This window comes from Synchiropus splendidus, chromosome 1 (assembly GCF_027744825.2).
Source record: "Synchiropus splendidus isolate RoL2022-P1 chromosome 1, RoL_Sspl_1.0, whole genome shotgun sequence".
Lineage (NCBI taxonomy): Eukaryota > Metazoa > Chordata > Actinopteri > Syngnathiformes > Callionymidae > Synchiropus > Synchiropus splendidus.
The window spans coordinates 41,751,444-41,775,461 of record NC_071334.1 but is presented as its reverse complement, the minus strand read 5'-3'; positions in this window follow the sequence as shown (position 1 = coordinate 41,775,461).

Below are 24,018 nucleotides of genomic sequence, written 5' to 3'. Positions count from 1 at the left end.
AGCAGAGTTCACATTGACTGTGACTACAAATAACTTCAGCCTCGTTGAAAGAAGCAAGAGGGGTGACTTTAAAACTACAACAGACAATCAAGGGACCATCTCGCTGTCATCTCCGCTGTAGTCTCTACGGCTCGAGATTTCCATACCACAGAACGGACGGCGGGTCATTCAAAAAGCATCCGCGGCGAAGCAGACTGTTAAACCTGACACGTTAGCGCCGTTAAGTCTGACTATAGTCAACTTGTTTAGGTTAACTTCAACAGTCCTAATTTATATATTTACACACAACGTTGTTGTGTGGAGGCCTTTCTTGTGCATGTTACTAGCTTATCAATGCCTGGAGAGAGAAAAAGAGTAACATTTCTGTTTGTAATTCAAATGTTGGCCAGTACATTTGGCACTTGTGATAGTAGTTAAGACTGTTGTCACATAATTACAGAAACCATTGACACTGAACAAAAGGTGTTTTGTTGTGACAGTAAGGAAAGGGGACGTGAGCAGGAGAAAAGCAGTGTGTAGTCATTAGTAGCTAGACAGAATATATACTCTATGTGCGTGATTGAGATACAGATGCTGGAGAAAAGAGGGACGATGGGTTGGAGACACAGAGAGAAGAAGTGTCACAGTTGAAGATGCTCAGGTTTTCTTTTGCGGATGACTGGGAAAGATAAGAACCAAAGATATCGCAGGGACAGCAGATGTAGATGTTTGGAGAAGTCAAGTAGGCCAGATTCAGATGGTTTGGACACATGGAGAGGAGAGACAGGGCGCATGTTGCTCCTCTAACAAAGAGGAAGATAATGGATGGCATTAATGGATGGAGAAGATGTGACAGAGGGCGAGAAAGTCAACACGATACACAATTACAACAGGGAAAATATAGAAAAAATATTGATATGGTATTGCAGGCAGATGCATTTCACATGTAGAAGTAATCCAGTTCTATTCACTTCAACCACAACTGCGTGGAGCAATTTGGAATCAAAATTCATGTAATAATATGACTAACATATTGAGTGCTAAGAGGGCATATGGCAAAAAATGTATACATTTGTCATGTTGAAATGAGAGCAGAAACAACCCAGCGTGTGTCTCATTCATCCGGTGTGGAAACTGCGTGTCAACAAATCTGCAAACTGCGATCAAGAGTGTCGTTCATTAACATAGACTTTAAATTATTGCCACTTGTCTCTCCATTGTGTTTAAAGGGAAATGAATGCCATAAACCAGGAAACAGAGAACACAAAACGGAAGTTATAATAACAAAAGGGAATCATGACAATCTGGAGTGAAATAATGGAATGTCCTGTTGCACCCAGGTATCGTTCTTGTTTAGATTCCATTCAGTAGTTGTGATCTTCTGAGCAAGTACGGGTGCACTGCTGTCCTTTGCTCTTCGCAGTGTCTTGTTGCAACCCATCCACCACTTTCCCAACGTCTATGTATGAGGCCATGGGAGTGAGGATGGGTCATGCGCTTGTGCCTGTCCACACAACATTTCTAATGTAAACAAACATGTCTCCAATATGATCTCAGTAAATCAGACCCAAAACATATTATCTGTCTCTAAGTAGTGTTTACATTAAAGCTGAAGTCTCAAAGAGGTCTGTCAGTAAATATCTTTGGACGGATCAACCACATATGCCCATATGCTACCTGTTACCAAGCTTTTAAATTTACTCACTTAGCAATCACAGTGTATTTGGCTTTTTTATCACATGAGACCAAAAAAAAGCAGCTAATAAAAGTACCCAGAGATGCAGCAGGCAGGTTTCCGCTAACTGCAGAGAATACGTACACCAATCAAAGTAGTTTCATTTTTATTTATTTTTTCACATAAATTCTCTTTAGCAATTAACACGCTCAATGAAAAAACACCCACATATTGCACCCATTGCACATATTGCCTATGCGGCCCGTCTAATTACCCTGCATGGCAAAAAGCAGATCAGTGTGTCTGGGGGAGCTCACAAACACGCACAACAAGGCTCGAGGTGTGTGGTTACTTTCGGATGAATTTTTGAGAGAAGATAGGTCACTTTTATGCATCCCACTGCAGGGAACAAGTTGCCTACTGTACCTTGCCTCCCACCTTCCATATGGGCTCATGTATATTTATGCTCTCTGGACTGGTAGATCGAAAATGGGATTTGTCATTTGTGCTGCTATTCTGGATTTGTCTGAGGACTAGTGGCCTCTGTGAAAATGTGTGGTCAATAATTCACTGAGAGGGACTTTTGTAATGTCACATTAGACAATAGCAAGAATTCAGGAAGAGATATTTTGGCCGATTGAACACATTAAACAACAGAGAAAAAAATGGCAATTTCCATTGAGATTGGCATCTCAGTCACCTGTATTATCGGCCATCTCACTTCCTCTGCTGTGTGCATCAGATGATTATTATAACTTTTTCTTCCTCATATTGGGCTCTGTCCCACTTCTTTCCCTAACACTAGCACTTAACACTACCACTTGGTTCTGAGTGCCCTCCACTAGGAAGCGCCCTCTGACGACCAAGTGAGGTGATTGACGTCCCTAAGAATTGGGACAAGTCTTCATGACGTCATGCTTAAAGACAACATGTCATTGGCTGTCGTGCCTTGTTATGTTTTCTGCATATCGAGTGTTTGGAAACGCCAGCACCAACGATTTGCAGCCTTTTGCATCGCCGCTGATAATCTCAATTTGGAGAACCAACGGAGAAGAAATGGGCGGAGCCGAAGCCGGCTCCACCACTATGTTGCGGTGATAGATCTGTTAGAGGTGTGAGGATGCTAACGTTAGCCTGGATGCTAGCCCACTGTTGTTTGTTAAGAAGAATTAAAAACATACTGTTGTACATACATGTTGTATGGTTCATGTTGTCAAACGTGGTAGACCATTTGGTTCCCTAACGTGTGATACGAGAGAAAGTAAACAAACAGAAGAGAAGTCTTCGTTACTAAAATGTCCCTGTAGTCCCAGCCAACATTGTTTTTAAATAAAGTACTTGGGTATCCTGGAAATCTATCCACACTTCATATTCCCACTTCGTTTCAAGTCAGCTCCGGAGATCCCTTGGTTTGAAGGGATTATTTCATGTGGTGAACAGTGAGTTGCCTTGGTATGGGGACACACTACACTTACACATAAACACGCAAAAACCGAGGTTTTGGAGAAAAATCGATACAGCCTTAGTCTGTTCACCCTCCGTCCAGACCACCTTGCGAATCAATATAAAAATGATCTTTGGTGACCAAATCATTTTGGTCAACACCTGTCTCGAAGTTTAAATTCACCTCAAGCAACATGCCTTGACATCTAATGTGTCCAGATGTTTGAGGCAGCTTTTTACCACGGATAGAGCTATAACTATTGGCTGGCATTCCTTAGAGGAAGTCTCACAATGACTGATCAGGCCACTTCAACCGTACAGCAGAAACATGGTGTGAGACAAACCAGCAGGTATGTGTTTTCAAGGTTTCTCAATAGGGGGTTCCATCTGATTGTCAAACCGGGAACTCTTGGATAACAGTGTTTCATCTTTCATCCTGGTTGCAGGACAGTCTATCAGCTCTTCAACCCAAGCAGGCTCTCAAGTAGGCTCCGCTATGTCCCGAGTTGAGCTCAATGATCACAGCTGTAACACTCCGACAAAGACAACATTCGCTCAGCGGTGGAGGGAAGTACATTGAAATTCAGTCTGCTGTCCTAACAATACAGAGAAAATAAATAAAGCGAAGTGATGACCACATATTCACTGAATAATTACTTCTGAAATTTGTGAGTTGACTTTAATCGAGAAACCTCACATTGATGCCAGCTCCACGATGGAAACCATTTTGAACGTCCACTCTAAACCAACGGACCATCACTGCTAATAAATGGTAAATGGCTCTTACTTACAATGGGGAAATAAAGTATCTAGTCAACCATCAGTTGGGCAAGTTCTCCCTCTTAAAACAATGAGAGAGGCCAGTAATCTTCACCATAGGTACACTTCAAGTGTGAGAGACAAAATGACAAAAATTAAGTGGGTAATAAGTATTTGTTATATAGGTTTTGTTAGCAATGACAGATGTAAAACATTTTCAGTAAGTCTTGTTACTGGTATTTTGGCCCATGCTTCCATACAGACCTCCTCAAGCACAGCGACGTTTTGGGGTTGAGAACTGTAGACTCACTGGGACACTCCAGGACCTTAAAATGCTTCTTGCAAAGCCACTCTTTTGTTGCCTGGGCAGTAAGGGCAGCGTCATTGTCATGTTGAAAGACCCAGCCATGTTTAATCTTCAAAGCCCTTGCTGATGGAAGGAGGCTTTCGCACAAAAGTTCTCGATGCATTCTTCCATTTACACTGACCAGTTGTCCTGCTTCACAGTAGGCATTGTGCTTTTTGCATGCAACTCTGCATTCGTTCCCCTCCAAACACAACATGTTGACATTTTACCGAAAAAGCTCTATTTTGGTTTCATCCGACCATATGACATTCTGCGAATCCTCCTCTGGATCATCCAAATGGTCTGTAGCTACCTTTATCCCAGCTCTATCCAGGTCATTCTCTAGGTGTGTGCTTCTGGGATTGTTCCTTACAGTTCTTGTGATCATTTTAACTGATGAGATCTTGCATGGAGCCACATCGAGGGAGGTTATCCGTGGTCATGTCCTTCCATTTTCAAATAATTGCTCCCACAGTTGATTTTGTTCGCACCAAGCTGCTTACCCATTGCAGATTCACTCTTTCCAGCCTGGTGCTGGTCTGATGCCCTTTGACAGCTGTTTTGTCTTGGCCATAGTGGACTTCAGAGTTAATTATTCTTGATTTTTTTTTTCTCGTTTTGTCTCTCACAGTTGAAGTGTACCTATGGTGAAGATAACAGGCCTTTCTGATCTCTCATCATTTTAAGAGGGAGAATTTGCACAATTGGTTGACTAAATACTTTAAATACCACTGTATATAGGGCCTTCCATGCTAATCCAGCATCCAAAGTGCTTTACAGTATGACACCAATTCACCCATTCACACACACGCAGACGGCATTAGGTGCCATTTGAACCGAGCAAACCAGGGTTAAGAGACACAATGACACAAACACGTCAGCAGGAGGGATCGCACCTGCCACCACTTAGTCACAGGTCGACCATCTGATCTCATCCTTCTATTTTGTCTGTACTTCTTCACATCTTCCTTCCAGACAATCCATTTGCTTTTCGTTCTCTTTTTGTCCTTGTCTGTTTCATCTATCTTTTTTTTTACCTTAACGTTCCCCACCACCGCTATGTGGTGTGACGTCAACTTTACTCTGTATATTTTTGTAACACTATATCTATACTCACCATTCATAATGACTTTAATCACGTAATGTTTAAAAACCAAAAGTGGTTGTGGCCCAATTACTGTCACGTACTAATATCATGTAATGTTGACGTTCTTTGTTTGTTCGTGTTATCAGTCTTTATTATTGTTGCAGTATTTTCGTCTCTTAAAAAATAAATAAATGGAAAGTTCTTGGAATTGGCTTACAGTTTCTGTACTAAACCATGTCATATCATACCACTCTACACAACAATTATTAGAATATATTAGATTAGATGGCCTTTATTAGTCTCACAGTGGAGAAATTCAACATATCACAGCAGCCTATGACAACAAAGACACTGACATATCAAAGACAAACATCAAAGACGTCCACAAAGCATCAGCAAAAAAAAAAAAAAAAAGTCACAAGCTATCAAAAAATACAAGGCAAATAAATACTCATATAAACAAATATCAAGACAATATAGGTTGTCCAATTGGATGGGTACAAATGACGAAATTTTGCAGTTTCAAATGACCAAAATGTGTGGTTACAAATTACCAAATTTGGTAGTTACAAACTTGTAAATTACCAAAATTGGTAGTTACAAATTACCAGTTCGGTAATGGTCATCATTCAGTCCATTTTCAATTATGAAAACGTCGAGGTGATTGCATGTATCTTGTAAAACATAAGCATATCATTCTGACAATTAGTGCCAAAATGATTCACATTCACAAAGTTTAATGTTCTCCTGGGTTATTATGCAGCAACAACTTACACTGGCAAACATGAGGAGGACATTAAATAAAACGCAACTCTGCCCTGATATAGAGCCTTCATGTGTCCTGCTTCCCAAAGGAAACAAAAGATATATGTTCTATAGGTTTTTACAGTCCAAATGTTTGTTTTGTATGGTGCAGAATGTCTGACCTGAGTGTTCTCCGGACAACAATCCACCTACTTGTGTTCTTGGTTGGAGGCCAGATCATAGGTTATCCTTCGCCTCGGCACTGCATATGCAGCTCTCAGTCTAGCATTGAGAGATATTTTGGCAGTGTTGCAGCTCTAACCACATTGTACCTCCTCCACAATGGATAACTGTGAGGGTCAGAATACATGCACATGCTACAGCTGTGCCGTTGGGGCCATTTTTTTTTCATTTTATTTTATTCATTTTTTTGCCAAACAGAAAAACCTGGCGCTTGTTGCCACAATGTTGTCATTTTTATTCCATATGATGCTGTTATTTGGATAGAGTGAAGATTGTGCTGTAAAGTTTTGTATTATTTAGCCTGAAACTTTTATAAAGCTTATGTTTTTTAGTTTCACCGGTTATGAGCTTTGGGCAGAGACCAAACAGGAAATCAGTAAATAAAAGCTGACTTTCATCATGGAGTCATTTGGTTCAATCCTAGTAATGACCTATTAACAAGGTCATAAAAAAGAAAAGGGAACTGCTAACCTTAATCATTGTGAGTAATTTTGACCTGCTGAGTGCATCCTCCACCAGCGAAATGGATGTGACGTAAACGCATCAATTTAGGATCTTTAAAAAGTTAAACAGATGATTGTTGTTCAAAAACTGAGGACAGAAACAAACTGCTGCAGGTCACAACCCTACATTGCAAACAATGCCTGTGTGAAGTAAAATAAGCAAATAAAACTGTGAAATAACAATAATAGACTGACATTAATGATTAACATTTAAAAAATCAATTACTTAAGCTCTTTTTTTGCAATGCAGCAAAGAGAAGTTTTGATGTTCTCGATATCAGGAACTGGAGATAAACAGCCTAAATGAAGGATTAATTGGTGAGGGGAAAAAAAAGAATTTTAAAACCCTGTTACATTCCGAATACTAGAACACACAGATTTGGGATATACCGGGATTCTGGTTGTAAAGAATTTGTTTACTACTTTTTTAAAATTATTACTCAGCTCATTTCACCTTTGCCAGTCATTGGGATTTACAGCAATTCTGTGCCTGCAAAATTCCGAGCGTCCTCGTCATTGAGAAATATAAAATCCTGAAATGTACTAGAGTTCTATCAGATATGGTCTCCCCGCCAGCAGTCACCTACTGCCAACATTAATTCACAGCTTGGATCAAGTCAACGCAGTTGTGGATGTATCAGAGACATCTATCTTCAACCAGAACCTTTTCCCGTATGACTGGCATCACCCAGCCATCAAATAATAAAGTAAATCAAAACAGAAGAGTTTAGTATATTTGCAATTTCCTCCTAAGTCTGAAAGTATGAAACCAGATGTTTCTCCGCATCCTGAAGATTATTTTCATCTGGCCTTCTTTTCCTTTCCTTTCTATTCAATGTCTTTAGCTTTCATTCTTTGTGCGCCACGTGCCTCCCCTTTGCTTTCAAAATTAATGTTAAAAAAAAGAAAAAAAATGAAGGAAGGCTTATAAAAGTGACATGTCCTCTTCCCCCAAGGAAGTAGTCTGTTTTGCATTGATAGAGAGGCACATGCAGCCCCTGGCCATCCACAGTTGAGCCTGTTTTTCCTCTGTGATATCCTCCCTCCACATCTCCGCCTCTCGAGTGCGCCTGCGAGTAAAACGCGCGGGTCAAAGCATATAACAATCCCCCCACCATTTCACCAGCGCTCTAATTGGAGGTGCTCAGGTTAAAGAATGTCCTGGTTATCGCAAAGCTGGCAGAGAAACACAATTCAGCGGGATAATTCTGTCGATGAGCGACTCACATTTTCAAATATTTCTGTGTGTTTACACAAACTGTGCGTCATTATCTCATTCAAGCACATTCAAACGGTGACACAAGTGTGCATGAGAAAATGAATTCAGAGTTAACCTGAACCGTAAATTTTAATAGATTCCTGATATACGGATGGGAATCCATCACGTCGGAATTGATGCCGTGTTTGTGTAACTGTGCGAGTGCAGCGAGTGTGGTCCTAGTCTGTTTTTTGCTCCTGTTCGTTTTGACAGACCGCTGCACGCTTCCTGCCAGTCACTTGCAGGCAAATTCAATAAACACATTTTCCTTTCTCTTTCCAATTCAAGACTCAGGTTTGATCTCGAGCAGCGCCTCAGCCAGCTCGCTCAGCCAGCTCACTTCCTCCTGGGGCTCTGACGCCCAGCATATGTTTCGTATAAACTACTCACGTGCCCCGTGTTAGCCATGTCTCAGTCGGATCTTTTTAGATTAGATTAGATTAGATTTTAACATTAAAGACAAAGCACAAACAAAAACAACATTGGAACAAAGAAAAACTGAAGAAAAAGACAAATCGAAAAAAAAAATGGATCAGTCCATCTCCAGAGGTATCGCCAGAGTGAGAGAGAAGCCTTGGAATAAGTGCTAGAACCCATAAAATGGTTAAATCCTCCGTTAACATGACTCCATGACTAGCATCAGGCTACACTCTCCCACCAATGCCGGACCCCCATCTGTCAGCCCAGAACAGAGTAACACCAGCTCGGTCGCTTCAGCATGGAGTTCGCATGAAATGCTAATAGTGTGGACAATGGCACAATGGCAAGGAGTCTCCAGGCATTGGAGTATCACCGTCCATGTTGGGTCCAGGAGATCCACACAAAAACAAAGAAAACACCCCAGACAAAAACAACCACAGAGTAAACAAAAACCGCAAAAAGCTCAGGAAGAGCAGGAGCTTCCAAACTGGCTGCTGCTGGTGCAGGTGCAGGCTTAATGAGGTTTATTGATCCCTGAGCTGGAGCAGTCGAGGGTCTACCCAACACTGGATGGAGCTTGGGTGGGCCACAACCTCGAGCGGGTGAGCAGAGAAAAGCAAGGTGAAGTCCTCATCATGAACTTAATAGGATGTCAGATCTCGATACTCCACTGCAGGGAACTACAACTGAAAGCAAGTTTCACCACTCTCTCTGGTGGAGTTCTACTCTTTGCCTGTTAAAACGGTACAAGACAAAAAAAACTGACAACTAATAGTATTTTACTGTGAGATACATGAGTCCAATTATGTTCGTCCTCGTTAACGTGACAGAATGTCAAACAGGAACATCCCACTAACGGCCTCTTATCTTAATTGGTCTATTCTCTGAGGAGGGTCCAGCTCTGTGCTGGATGGTCACAGGCTCTGCTTCTCATCTAGTGCCGTCCAACTCTACCTCATTTGCTGTCACCAATAGTACGTGTCTAGACCAAACACTGTGATGAAAATATCACATTTCTCAAGGGAGAGCTGAACTGGGGTCAAAAGTGTCCAGAGCTTTTTGAAGATAAAGAGAAATCATCACAGTGTCAGTTTAGCGTTTGCTCAGACAACAATCTAATCTGGGTTAAAAGTCCTAACCATTGGCTTACCATTGTGAATAGTCAATAAAATTAGTGACAGCAACAACTCTAAAGGTGCACAGTAGGTGGATTGTCCCGGAGTCCAAATACTAAACAGGTTTTTGAGTATCAACATACTTGTCTTTCAACATTGTCGATTACTCAATCCCCTACATTCCCACCTGACCCCATGTGAATGTTTCCCTTCCATTTAGCTCCAGGTGCGGGTGTGGACTGTGCATTGCGGAGCGGTGCAGGAATACCCAAGCATGGGGAGCATCGCAGGGAGACGCGCTGAATCGATCTTCACTGAAGGAGACTGGATGTCAATTGTTATTTATAACCCCTGACGTGGCTCCTCCTAACTGGTCACATGACTAAAACACACGGCTGTTTGATGGGATTTAAATAGAAATTTGACGCGTTAAAAAGTTAGAACGAATGGAGCGGCTTCCCCTAACCCCAACCTACATCTTTCTTTCATGTGTCGTGCTGCCAATGCGTCAATATGCGACACGGAAGGCTGCCATTTTTGTCAGCGTAGGACGCAAAACGCAACTTGACTATGACACTACAGGAGTGAGGATGTGTTGTAACGTCAGAGCTATGGTCTCTGAGCCAAACATCATGGCAGATCACCCAAAGAACTTCTCTCTCACTTCTGTCTCCTGATCAACGCTGCCCGCATGCTCCTGAACACCTCACTTCATCTCTGTCCGTTACTCATTTTGTGAACTTGTCCCCAGAGTGTTTTGTGGGTACTGTTAACCTTTATTCAACCAGATAATTCTGTAATTATTTGTACTTGTACTCTGACATGTTTTCCCACAGCATTTCCTTAATACTGTCATTTTTATTTAATTATTAGTTTTGATATATATTTTCAATCAATATTAATATTAACAATCGAATCCTTTGTGACAAAAAGGCACATACATGCAAGGGGATGCCAACATTTCACACGTCAGGCTTTATAACACCCATTTGCTGAGTGACGCTTCTGTAGAACCAAAATGAAGCGAGTAAGAGTCGTACGGAAAGATTGTTTGATGAAGAGCGAGACTGTTCTTTTGTTTTCCGTGGATGTTTATCTTGGACTTGCAGTGACCTAGCTACGCAAGTATTCAGATGCTTTTGCACCTCTTACAGTTGACCGAGAGCAGTGTTCTTATTAAAGCCCAAATAGAATGTACTTCTAACCCCAGTGTGATGGCAGCGTTCTTTCCATCATGCACCATTCATGCTTTTCATTAATCTATTTTTCTTGGGGCCATTTTTCAAATCACTCCTTTTGTTTACTCATGAATATTTTCCAGCCCTGTTGAGGGAAAAAAAAACGCAGACAGTCACCCAAAAGGCAAGAGAAAGGAATATTGTTTTAGCGTTTTAATTTTTGACTCTGACAGCGTGGTATTTTATCCTGGGATAATTTAGTGTTTGAGGTGTATAACAGTTTACCTCCAAGTATAAAATAGGTCACTTAAGATGGCTTTTGAGGTGAAGCCCGCTTACAACAAGATCCTGACACCCTAGGGATGACACATGAAGTAATTGTTGGTCTGAGGTTTTTATGAGGTTACTTTGAAAATTGGCCATGTACGGTGCAGAGAGGTCTTCTAAAGGCTTTGCCGTTTCCTGTTTGCTCAATTTAGCGTTATCCTGTTTGATATAAAGATATTTGATGATGAAAAAGCCCAACGTTATTGTGGAGGAAAGGAAACGCTAGTCCGTATGTGCAGGGGGTGGAGGCGTAATGAAAAGAGCCTAAATGACAGTGGGTTGACAGTGGTATTGGGAGGTAAATGACTGCGGAGTGGCTTGCCTGCGGAGAGGGGATGGAGGAGGCTCCCAGTAGGCCTGATTAATTTTACTCTTGGCGGCAGCAAGGGGAGAGCCGGGGTTAGCGGCTGCTAGAAGAGGAGCCTATTACCAGTCTGCCACTGAAACTGATATAATCAGCTACACAGCTGCCCGGCCTTGCCAGAGACAAACTTTTCTGGGGCTTGCTTCCTATTCGTTCCACACAGGGATGTTCAAGGGAGAACAGCGGGCAGGGGTTTAGGTGAGGGGAGGGCGCTGAGTTCGGAAATGGGGGTACAAAGGATTTCCTTTCTGAAAGATGGTTAGGGGAGCTTTGAAAGAAATCCCCTCTTCTTCACTCAGACTGTAGGTCTGTATCTCTTTATCCCCATCTCTCCTTCTCTCTCTTCCATCTCCTCTGGCTGGTTTCCCGCAGCTTTGATAGCGACAGACTCGCCCGTGTGGCAGCAGCTTTAAGCCTGGTCACATATGAATATGTCACTGCTCTTAATCCCAGGCGCCTGTCTCTCACTGCTACACGAGCCACACCAAGTATTTTTTATCTGATGAAGTTGGGTCAAAAACTCTGTTCTGTTTTGGACTTCAGAACTGTCCCTCCTCTCTGTTATTGTGTGGGATTGTCCCACGCTATTAACTTCGTGCTCCAGCTCACATTTATAGGGTACACTGTAACATACTGAACACTTAACGTCCACATGTAGAGTTTGTGGATGTGTGAGAAGGTTATTAGTTTTGCTGTCATAATACTTAATATTGGAAATCCAGTTATGTTAAGGTTTTAAAACAGTTATTTTTTTTAAGCAATGTAACACCATTAAGACATAAGTGAGGGGATTTCGACTTTGTTTAGTATATGACCACTCATTGCCATAACCCTTTCCCCAGCCTCTCATCCTAAAACTAACCATTCAAAACAAATGGCTAACCTTAACCAGGACTCTGAACCAAACTTAAACCCAATTACAATGACCCAGTTAGTTTGAAGTTTAAATCCTCAAATTGAGGCTTCATCTTGTCATGGCTGGCAGAAGGTCCCCATAAATGCATAGGGTCCCCACGAGTTGGTGTGTTTCCAATAATTGGTCCCCAAAGTTAAGCTTTACATGGACACACACACACACAGACACACACACACACTCACACACACACACACATAAGCCTTTCCCCAGCCTCTACCCTAAACCAAACTTTAACCCAATTAGAATTACCCAAGTTTTAAAATGTCCCCAACACTGCAGATCCTCGCTGTTTTTCCTCACATGATCGGAGGACCAAGCCCTCCCCTGTGCAGTCATTGTGCCGTTTGGCGGCCCATTTGTAAATAAAAAAAAAACAATCACCATCCACCTTGTTCCAGTGTCAGAGGTAACATTACGATAAAACTTTATCGTCATTTTTTTAATGTAGTTCCTCTCTTTGAAACCCAAGCAGTTTGACACCTCTCAATAAACAAGAGTTGACCAACTCGCTACAACACTTTCAAATAGCTGCACTCAAGCTCAGCAAAAGATATATACCATATACCAAGTACCAACATTCTCAGAGAATAGATATACACTGAAGACTAAATGAACCAAAGGAATCTGCAACACAGCAATATACAGATGACGTCATACCAAAGCAATTCTCCACTGCAAAAATAGACATGAAATATTATAGTAAGTTATATCTGGCATGTCATTTTGCATTGCACTCTCTTGTCTATGCAGCTGAGGGCCGAAGCTGCTTTGTTCTTGCATAAGTATCTGTTCACGTGTAGTCAATTTATCAATTTATTGCCCATTACACAGCTCCATTCATGACCCAGATGGTGCTGGCACGCTCCTCCTCCTGCCATGAAAAATGTCCCCCCGCCTCCCAGTATCTCCCTCTCTTACCTTCTCCCTCATTGCAGATAATAGTCGTGAATAATACATTTTAAACACTGTACGGAAGGCTGTAACCGAACTGTTAAAATATTGATTTTGGCCAATCATAATAAAGAGAAATTACTGAAAGTGATCCATCACCATAAGCCTTGTGTCTACTTCCACTCCAGGCTTCACTTGCTCAATTCCCCCTCTTTCTGTGTAGCACCACATTATGCCTCAATAATAATAAAGATGATATCAGCCCCGCTGCAATAGCTGTTTGTGTGCGCCCAAGAAAGGTAGAGTGTTGTCATGCAAATTAAGCGACAACAAATCCATAACACCCGTCCCGTTCATCTGTGGAAAGAAATAAATACTTTCAGTATTAGCCAGCGCTCAGTCATCTCAACTCTCCTCACTCCAAACGGTGCATAGCATTTGCGTTTGTGATATGTGTGTGTGTCTGTCTGGCTCTGGACAGTGTATTATTCTCAATAAAAATAATCGGATTTCTTTGCAGACCTACAATGATGGATGTGCCGTGGCTTGTAAGATGAAAAGCTTTTTGGGTGGTTATACGTGAATAGTGTTTGTTTATATGTATAAAGGTGCTCTGAGTGAATACCAGACATGTAAGAAGTTTATATCAGGTCAAATGCATTACAATCGTTCACCCTGGACACATGTTCATTGTCACAAGACTGTGACCAACACAATCAAGTTGGTTGGATGCAATGCTGTGTGCAACTCACTAGTCACTTATTTAATGATAAGAAGCAGCGCGCGTTGTCACTGTTGAGAGCTCTGAATTCACTCAGCAATGAGACACAGACCTCATTAATCAGTTTGTGTTCATTTGCAGAAAACCAAGTCATTTTTTATCGATCGATGCGGCAGAAACCGGCATGGTGAAATTAATGTGCACCCAGACAGAGGTCACAGCAGCCACGCTGGCCTTAGCTCTAGCTCAGTGAAACAGGCAGGAGATAAATAGGAAGTGAGCTTTGATCGGCATAATGCACTGGAGATGCGTCGAGGCAAGCAAAGGGTAGGGCCAGTATCAGTGACTGGAGAGAGACCTTTTTTTTTTTTTTTGCTAAGATGATATGTTTTGGAAAAACTACTAACTGAATGTCCATTAAAAAAGCAAAGTTGAGGACACTGCATTATGGAAACAGGAAGAAGGAACCCACTGAAGGAGCAGGAGAACCAGATCATTTATGGAGCAAGACCTCAAGTTAATTTTGTAGATATTCCTTGCTTGTACCAACCCCATGAAGCCAGATTTAGGCAGTCTTTTTTTTTTTTTTTTTTTAATATTTTGCAATTAATTCACACCGAGCCACAAAACACATGTAAGATGAGGCTCAAGTTCAAACTTAGCACTCTGAGACAAACAACACAATCAGAACCTTAAATAAGGAGAATATTGCATTTTTATACATTCTAAAGAAAACCACAGGTAATGGACATGTGTGGACTGGTTTTTCCTGAGTCAAAAAACAGCAGTAGAATTTGTATAATTACACATGAAACCTCAGCAACCCTTCAGTACTGTGTTACGAAACCTTATCTACCCATCATGATTAAGTACTGTCCGTTGGCAGGATTTCTATGTGGAACTCTGATCATCATTGTCATAATTAGATTTAGGTATAATTGATTGTCAATTCTGCCATATGCATTGCATATAGAGGATTTAAATGTCATTATGCGGTGACATATACGACATGATACACAATCATGTATAAAATACAACATAAATAACAAAAACAACATAAACAACAATAAAAAACACAAGTGTCGAGATAACAATGTGAGAGGAGAGTGACAGAATCCTGTGATCAATTCCGCTGTTCTTACTATGTGGTGGAGAGTCTTGCGACAGGATGAGGTGCAGGCTCCATACCACACTCTGATGTAGCTGGTCAGGATGCTCATGATGACGATGATGATGAACCACGCCAAGACATTTAAACAATCATGTCAAACATGAAAACAGTCTGTCCTGATTTTGGAGACATATTCCGGCCCCTGGCTCATGATCATGAAGCAGGACCTTAGACACAGAGAGGAAGTACATCTCAGCTTGTGTGGACTGACAAGGAAGTGAGATTTTTGAAGGCTTCCTCCTGACCAAACACAGCAGAGTGATTGGGGGAACAAGATTTCAGCTCCCCTGAGACAAAACATTAAAGTATTGTCTGCACCTGTATATCATTTTATCATTCCGATTTTGCTTTGAAGCAAATTTGTTTTACTTTGTTTGTTTTCAAAACAGTTTTAATAAAAAAAAAAAAGTTCCATGTTTCAGAAAACAAAATGAAATGAAAATGAAAACTAAATTAATTGGGGTGACACAATGTTTTGTAGAAAAAAAAAACAGTATACACTGCTACATGCTATTTGAAGATAGCAAATATGTTACCATGCAAGAAGAACAAAGGAGATGCCGAGAGATTAGTTTGAATTTCATCCACATAGTCCTCGTAACTGACTGACTGTAATGTCGGTCTGTCTCATGGAAGAGATTTATTGTGATATATCAAAGATTGTGTGCCAAACATCCACCTTTTATCAGCCTACCCTAAAGAATGAAATCTTTAGTCATTTTTGGTTTTTAGTTGGACGATGGAATCTCCATCCACCATTAGCGATGCACCCACCCGCTCCCTCTTCCTGGGAGCCCCTGATCAACAACCCCCATGGGTGACTGTGGAAAACTGAGAGAAGCCTGTGCCAGGTTGCTGCTGCTCCAGAACATCCGTGCCCAACCCAGCACTGTGCTAATATTCTCCCATTCCTCATCTAGACAGTCTGTAAAGCACTGAGGCAAAATATTCTGTCTCCCTGAGCAACTTCTAATAAATTGTCCTTTCATCGATGCACAAGACAGATTCCACCGCCTTGCTCCCCTTTGCTCCCTTGCTTATGCTCACTTTTCAGCACATTCTCTAGCTGTGGAGTTTCCTCATCTGTAGTTTGATTCCCCTACTCTCACTGAACATCCATGATACCAGGGACACAGCACAGTTGGCTCTTTCCGGTCGGCAGATGACGGATGAAAAAGAGGGACGGCAACTACCATGTTGGACTGAGGTGCACAGGGTTGAAGAAGTCTGGGCGGGGGATATCATGTGCGCAACCCCTTACTTTTCCGCCTCTCATCCCACTCCTTCTCCTCTGGAATTGGTATCCACTTTGTAATTACGCAATTAGTGCCACAGCCTGGTTTTCATGTATCACAAATGGCTAGCTGCTGCTATTAAAGTGCCGTCACCTGACTATCGGGCACTGCTAGCCGAGGTGTATTAAGGGCAGCATTTTGTAAAATATGAGCCAATTTATCATGATCTGTTTTCTGCTCCCACCCACTGCTAAAACGCCGCTGTTCCCTTGTCTTTGAGCCTGACCTTGTGCTTGGCGCGTTTATGTGTGTGTGCGCGTGTACGCATGCACTTGTGTGTCAGCAATGCGGAGGTTCAATTTGCTCTTTGTTACTTTCTTGCATAATTTCAGGCGGCTGGCTCGCCACAGCGGAGTGCACACACACACTATCTTGGCCTCCTGCACACAGACACACAATTCACAACAGCCACTGATTGCTTGTGCCACTACTCTGCCTTCCTCTGTTTCACTTTTCCGGTCTCTTTTCCTCACTAAGCAAAATTCCACCTATTTATATAGTGAAGCTAAACGGTATTCATTTGTAAGATGGCAAGCGCTATAACGGCGGTAATTCCTCCTCTCCAATTTTCAGTGTTCTCTTGCCTTTAGCCGTCATAAGCAGTACGTTAAGCGTGTGTGAGGTAAATCCGCTTCACATTCCATGCTATTGTTTTTGCCCGGTGTTCTTCACCACACTCCTCGCACTTCTGCCTCAATGGCTGCGTGTGAAGAATTGTATTCCAAATTACATAGAACATCTCCTGCTCTGTCAATACATTCGGTTTGTGTTGGGGATGCTGAGGATGACACCATCAGCTCATCAGAAGCCTGCTGCTTTCTCTACCAAGAGAGTCACCCAGAGAGCCTGGCACAGTATGGGGCATTGCTGATACCTGACCTGCTCCAGAGCTTCCTGCTGAGGAGCCCGTAGCCCGAAGAAGAGGCTCAGCTGTGGGGAGGGGGCAGGCGGAGATGGGTGAGGATTTTATTGGCTGCAAGATATATGCTGCTTAACATTTCAACAATCAGTTAGTCCACCACAATGGTTAATTTTATCTTAGCTGAAAGTAGATGGTTTTATTCATTTCTTTTTTCTCTTTCACAACTTAAAGTGGAAAACAAGTAGTCAAATGCAAGATAGATAGATAGATGAACCGTTCAGTACAAAACAACTTGTTTCCGAATCCACAAATTTCTCTCACCTTGGTTAATGTATTTGACTGTACTTGTCAAATACCCACTCATTTTTAATTTCCCACAAGAGTTTTCACTTGGCAGCAGCGGGAATATGGACAAGAGGGCAATCATTGTTAGGATTGAGTGCCACGCCAGTTGGTAACTTCATCGAGGACTTGGCAAGGTTCCCATTTTTTGTTTTGTTCAGTAGAACAAGTACAGAATTAGGTGAAAGAAGAGAAATGGCCTTCACCAATTCACCAAATTGTGCACAGACCTGTGTGTTTGCAAACCAAATGGTCATCATAGGGATTTTTTTCCATCCTGTGCATATACGGATTAAAATATTAACCCTGATATGCTGGATGGTGACAAGCAAATTATGAGGTGTTTGTATCTAATAGAAACACCATCTGCTTCAGCCCCAAGAAGACTTAAGTAATGGTGGTTTAGAATTAACTTTGGGTGTCCTTTTCAGGGTAAAATCATAGTCAGGCGGAACATGACGGTAGTACTATTATTGGTACTTCATAATCAATCGAATATCTGGCTAATATCCGGCTATGTATGTTTCAATGATGTCAACATCAGTTGGGTGATGACAACATATATTTTTAAGTATCGCTTAGGCAACTTCACAGCAATCCAGTATCATCAAAAATGATCATGGACTTTTTCTCATCTCCGATGACAGGTACTTTTGACACTTGCCATCCATTCCCTCTCGATGACAATATTTATATTTAAGCTTATAATGAAGTCAAAAGAAACACCAAGTTGCTTTTTGATACTCTTGTTTGTTGTATTTACTGTCTGTAGTAAATGCAGCTTAGGAAGGGAATTTATCAAAATATACTCCCAGACACTCCCAGATAGTTCCTCCGCACTTCTGGTGCTGAGATGCAATTCCTGGGTTAATGTAGCTTAAACAGCCTGACTAATTGCCAATGTCCCTGTCATATTTGTCTGCTTCAACACTCCTAAATACCGCTGCAATTAATTACCTTGGTACAGGGAGACTTCGGCGTCCATTGCACCTCACATGTGTGGTAGCATGTCGAGCTAAATGGAGCCAGGTGAATATTTGTCCGTCTTTATTGTACACATTAATGCCAGCCCTTGTTTTTACAGTGCATGTAACTCCCAGACCTTCATTGTGGTTCTTTGCATTCTGTGGGATGGGTGAGGCAGTACCGCCTGGAACACTACATGGGAAAGAACACATTCTTTCAGTCCATTGAAACACCTATGCCTAAGATTTAACACTTAAGACTGCCTTCTTCGTCAGTATAGGATACTGAAGTCCACTTTACCAATGTCAATATATGACGCCATGGGAGTGGGGATGGGTTGACTCAGAAAATAATCATTTTAAGTTTAGAAAACAAAACAAAATGGTTATTTTTGATGTGTTGCAGTAGTTATACTCACCACTGGCAAACACCTATTGTAAGGTGAACGGAACATGACAATTTTGTAATATTTGCATATTTGCTTTTGAGGACAGGAAGGGAATCTAAGTGCATATTCCTCACAACTGTAGTGAGAAATGGACTGGAGAAATGTTAGATTGATGATAAATGGAATGTGCTTTCGCTCCTCGAGTCACCATTAATGCGAATGAATGATCGTAAAGTTAAGGATAATGTCAGTTTGTTTGTGAGCAGTTAAGTGGACACACACAATCCCATCAGCCTTGTGTTTGCCAAGATCAGAGGCAAGTGCCCTGGGTGTGCGAAGTGTTCCCATCATGCATCGCTCCATGCCTGGGCAGCACACGCCCACTCATCATCCCCACATTAGTGCTCATTGCTCTGCCACTATCTCTCTTCCGCACACATGCTCCTTTTTTCTTAGTTCTCATTCCGCCTATGTTTCCCTCCCGCTCTCTGTGATCTCGCTGTTTATGTTTGACCTTTTTGCCGTTCTGCACCAGCTAATGATGGTACAGGGATAGCAGGTGCACTGCATTAGCCGACTTCTGCCGTGGCGGAACAAATTGGAGGTCCGCCGACATCGAAGCCCAACCTTTCACCTCCACTCCTCCTGTGGCCACAAAAACAAACACATGCACACATGCCCACACCCTCTCGAGGCAAACAAACACCACTGCGACACTCTCACGCACACATGGACACACAGTAGCAGGCTTTTAGGTGCGCACAATTGGAGTAAAATGCCACAACAACAAAATCTTCTCACCTGGAAAAATGGAGTAAATCATCAGAGAGAAAATTCAAAGGCGAGCTACGTGATCGTTCCTTGTTTTTTTTTTTCTTTTTTAAATTCAGCTGATTTTGCATAAGTAGATGGCTTTAAACTAGATAAACTCTCCCAGGCACTCTCATGCAGGCCATGGGAGATTAAAGACTCACAAAGGGCAGATTATGTCTCCTGACATCACTCTCTAAAACTAATAGCATCACTAGACATAAGTTTTCAGTCCGGAATCCCAACAAAGGTGGCTCCAAGATTTCTGAATTCCAAAGCAACATTCCCCCAAAATGTCAAATTATGATGGTCCTGAAAACACAACAAAAGAACTAAAGTTTTACCCCAGAACAGATCTGGGATTTAGCCTTGGTGTCCAGACCAGACGCTTGCTGACTCCAAGCATGATTCTGGAAGGATGGATGTGTCACAGATGAAGATAAAAAGGCGGCAAATGGTTGCTGTAGTTGTCCCTGGATGCAACAGTAAAGGCCCCTCTTCAGGTTTAACAAGCTGGCACTGCATGAATAGAGAATCAAATCAAAGTCAGACGTTAACGTCAATTGCAGCCTTCACAGAGGCTCGAGAGCATGGCAGCAACCTGACAAGTCGAATTAAACACATGCTTGATTGGAAGGAAATTGCTGTCCAGCAGCTGCATCACAACTACAGCAAATGAGCACCTTTAACCCAGGAAAAATTCAAACCCTGAAAAAAAGTGCTTCCTTCTGATTTCCCTTTCTGTCAAGCTGGACCAAAGTGCTATTCTCTCCTCTGTCAGCAGGCTGGTTCTATTACAGTCATTTGAGCAATCGGCCCGGTGGTTAATGTGTTTGTCTGTACACAAGTGGTGGCTCTGCGCCTGCTGAATGACACCCAATCTACATGTTGCTGGTTTACTTTTGATTCGGGAGGAAATGGAAACATGCTGTCTTCCTCTTAATCTTTGATTGATCCACCCCTCTGTTGATAAACGCGCGTTGACTGACACGCGACAGAACGCTTACCCGACCTCGGCCTCCCGCTGTAATAGCCATAAAGACGTGTTCACAGTAAGTGTAGTTCCGTGGATGCCTGAAAGCTTGACAGGTCGACTCTTGGCCCTAATGGGCAAACACAGATTCTGACACGTTCGCTTCTATTTCGGGCGCCACCCTGAACCGTAGGAACTCGCCGGCGCAGAGATGAAAGCCAAACTGCAGACAGGCTTGAGGGGGAGTCTTTCACTGCTCTTCTTCAACTTCTTACCGCTTCAATCTAAGGTTCAAGTGAGACGTCGGAGAGCAAAAGCAGGGTGAGGGGGGTGTGCTGCTCCACTGAGTGTTTGCAATAAAAACGTGCAGAAATGGTGAGCTTAAGGCTTCAACGTTGCACTCGATTACAAACATGGCACAGTGCTTGCACTGTGTGGGGAGATGATGTATTTTCTGAGGGAATCCAGACTCCCAGGAGAACTGGGTTTTCCAGGCAGACAAGATGGGGTTGATGCATATGAGCAAGTGAGTGTGTGTGTGTGCACTTCTATATTTGTGGGGACCACATGCATTTGCGGGAACTCTTGTGTTTGTGTGTGTGTGTGTGCGTACCAAGTCTTGACAAGCCACCTTCTTGTGAGGACATTTGGCTTTGTGAGGACATTTTGGCCTGTCCGCGCAAGATTTTAAGAAAATCCCTTTTCATTCGAGAAAATCTTTAGCTGCTGGCACTGTGCTGTTTTGGCACGTTATTTGCAGAGGGGGCAGAAAGGGGTGGGCAATATGGAAAAATATATCATGATACATTCATTTGATCAAATCTAATATCACATTTTTGTATTTTTGAAACTTGCTTGCAAGTTTCTGACAATTTAAGCCAAAAAGAGAGAGTCTAGTTTGGGGAATTCCCAGACAAATCTTTTATGTTTTTTGCCTCAACTTGCTTTATAACGACAATTATTCTTTCTTTTTCAGCCAACTTTTAAACCAATGAGCCAAACTATGCTAGTCTATGAGTATCAATAAAGTTTTGAAATGAGACGTCATGACGTCAGACGTTGACATTGCGAGTCCAACAAGGAACACTCCATCATTCTGTCGTGAATATGGGTGGCCAAGTTAGAGGTGTGTAGAGAGAATGTGACCAAATCTATGTGATCTCCTCACTTTGGTAGATTATCAACACGTTCTAATTGTTCCTGATTTAAAGTCATATCATCCACCTCTATCTCAGGACAAATGAGCTGAAACTGGATAGTTTCCCGTGGCACACCTTACAGACTCTCACGGCAAACTTGCGTGCCCCGACACACTGGTTGAAAAACACTGGTTAAGAGGGTTAAAACCTCAGTAAAGGAAATTAATTATTGGGTTTCAGTTTGGTTCAGCGTCCTGGTTAAGGTTAGCCATTTGTGTTTTGGATGGTTAAGTTAAGGGTGAAAGGCTGGGGAAAGCATTATGGCAATGAGAGGTTCTCACAAAAATATTGAAACAAACGTGTGTGTGTGTGCCTGTGGATGAATCATGCAAGCATACATGGACACGCTCACTACATAGGCTGGAGAATAATGAGACCCAATGAAGTGAGGAATATGAACACTCAGTGTCTACAGAAACATTTTTTTCCTTCGCCCCTCTAAACACATCCGCCCCCTCTCTGCTGCTCTGATCTCCCTATGAAGGTGTGCCGTACAGCATCCAAACACGCATTGGTGGTGTGAGCATGCATGCATTATTACTCATCAGCAACGGCAGAGTTTGCGACAGAATCGTCAGGCACCGTTTTCCATGCCTACTGATGATCCTGCTCAAAACCAGAGGAGGTGCAGGTTAATATGTCTCTGCTCCATGCCGGAGAGGCCGCCTGTAAAGGTCGAAGGATCAGTTGATGAGAAAGCACAAAGCTATCTCCGTGTTTCTCGATGTTATTGTGTGTGTGGGCAGCACAGAGGTCAGGTTGAGTGAGTCATTGCTTGCACACATGCCTACACACACACACTTCTATAGTCTCATACATGCACACGCATACACTAACAAAATGTTTTTATGTTTTGTGGGGACATTTCATTGACTCATGATTTCCCCAGCCTCTCACTGTGAGCCTTTAACCATCCAAAGTAAATGCCTAACCTAAACTAGGGCCCAGACTTAAATTCAATTATAATGACCCAGTTATTTTGAAGTTTCCCCACAAATAGCAAATGGGCTGCACAAGGAGGTGTCATGTTTTCGAAAGGATGGACCCCAGTGCAGGAAGTGCTGGTCGACAGAAGGCACGAGAAACGAGATTAAATTATCAAGATTTAATTGAAGAACAAATAATAACTTCACGCAGGGACTGGAGAAGAATCTGGAAACACAAGAGAGGCGAATTAGAATTCAAGCCGAAAACTGGGAGAACACAAAACGCGCTGGGAGTTAAGCTCATGAGCCAGCAATATACAGAAAGCACTCGGTGGTGGAGAAACACACACACACAGAATAAACTACGTCGGAGAGAGAAATGAAAAGTGAAAATATAAAACTGCTCACACGCGGACTGAAGGGGAGAAACACAAGCGGAGCGAGGAGGAACTAGAGGAGGTGGATGGAGGTGAACAGGGATTTGAGCGTGCAGAGAAATCTAGAAAAAGGTCAGGGAGAAAATCCAGAGCATGAAAGTCTTGAGAAAGTTACTAATGGAGCAAGAAGCAACCATCTGGCAACAGGAGTGGGCGTTGACAGGTTCATATCCTTCGAAGGCTTAATAAGGGAATGAACGCCAGCTGTGTTGCCCATGAAGAATGGAGAGAAAGGAGGAACAGGAAAACAAGAACAACTGAGAGTCACAAAATAAAAGCATGACACGATCTAAGGAGGAACATAACATTTGACAATTGGTCCCACAAGTATAGCTAAACAAGGTTGCAGACACCCACTCACACACACCTTGTTCCAAACGCACACAATAAAAAACAAAACTTCGCCCGATTTTATGGAGGAAAAAGGGTGGGTGGGCAAAATGATTAGAACATCCTAATCTATACCTTTCAAACCTTCAAACTCACATCGCCTTTAACGAGGCAACTGTCCTCAGTATGAATCACAATTACCAAAAACCATAAAAACTGCAAGAGATCAGGCAGATTCAGGAAGAAGAATAATGTCATGTGAGAGTCAAAGGGTTGAGACTAATGGAAGGTTACAGGTGAATTGTTTTTGTTTGTACCATTTCTCCTTGTTTTTTAAACTCTGCAGACTG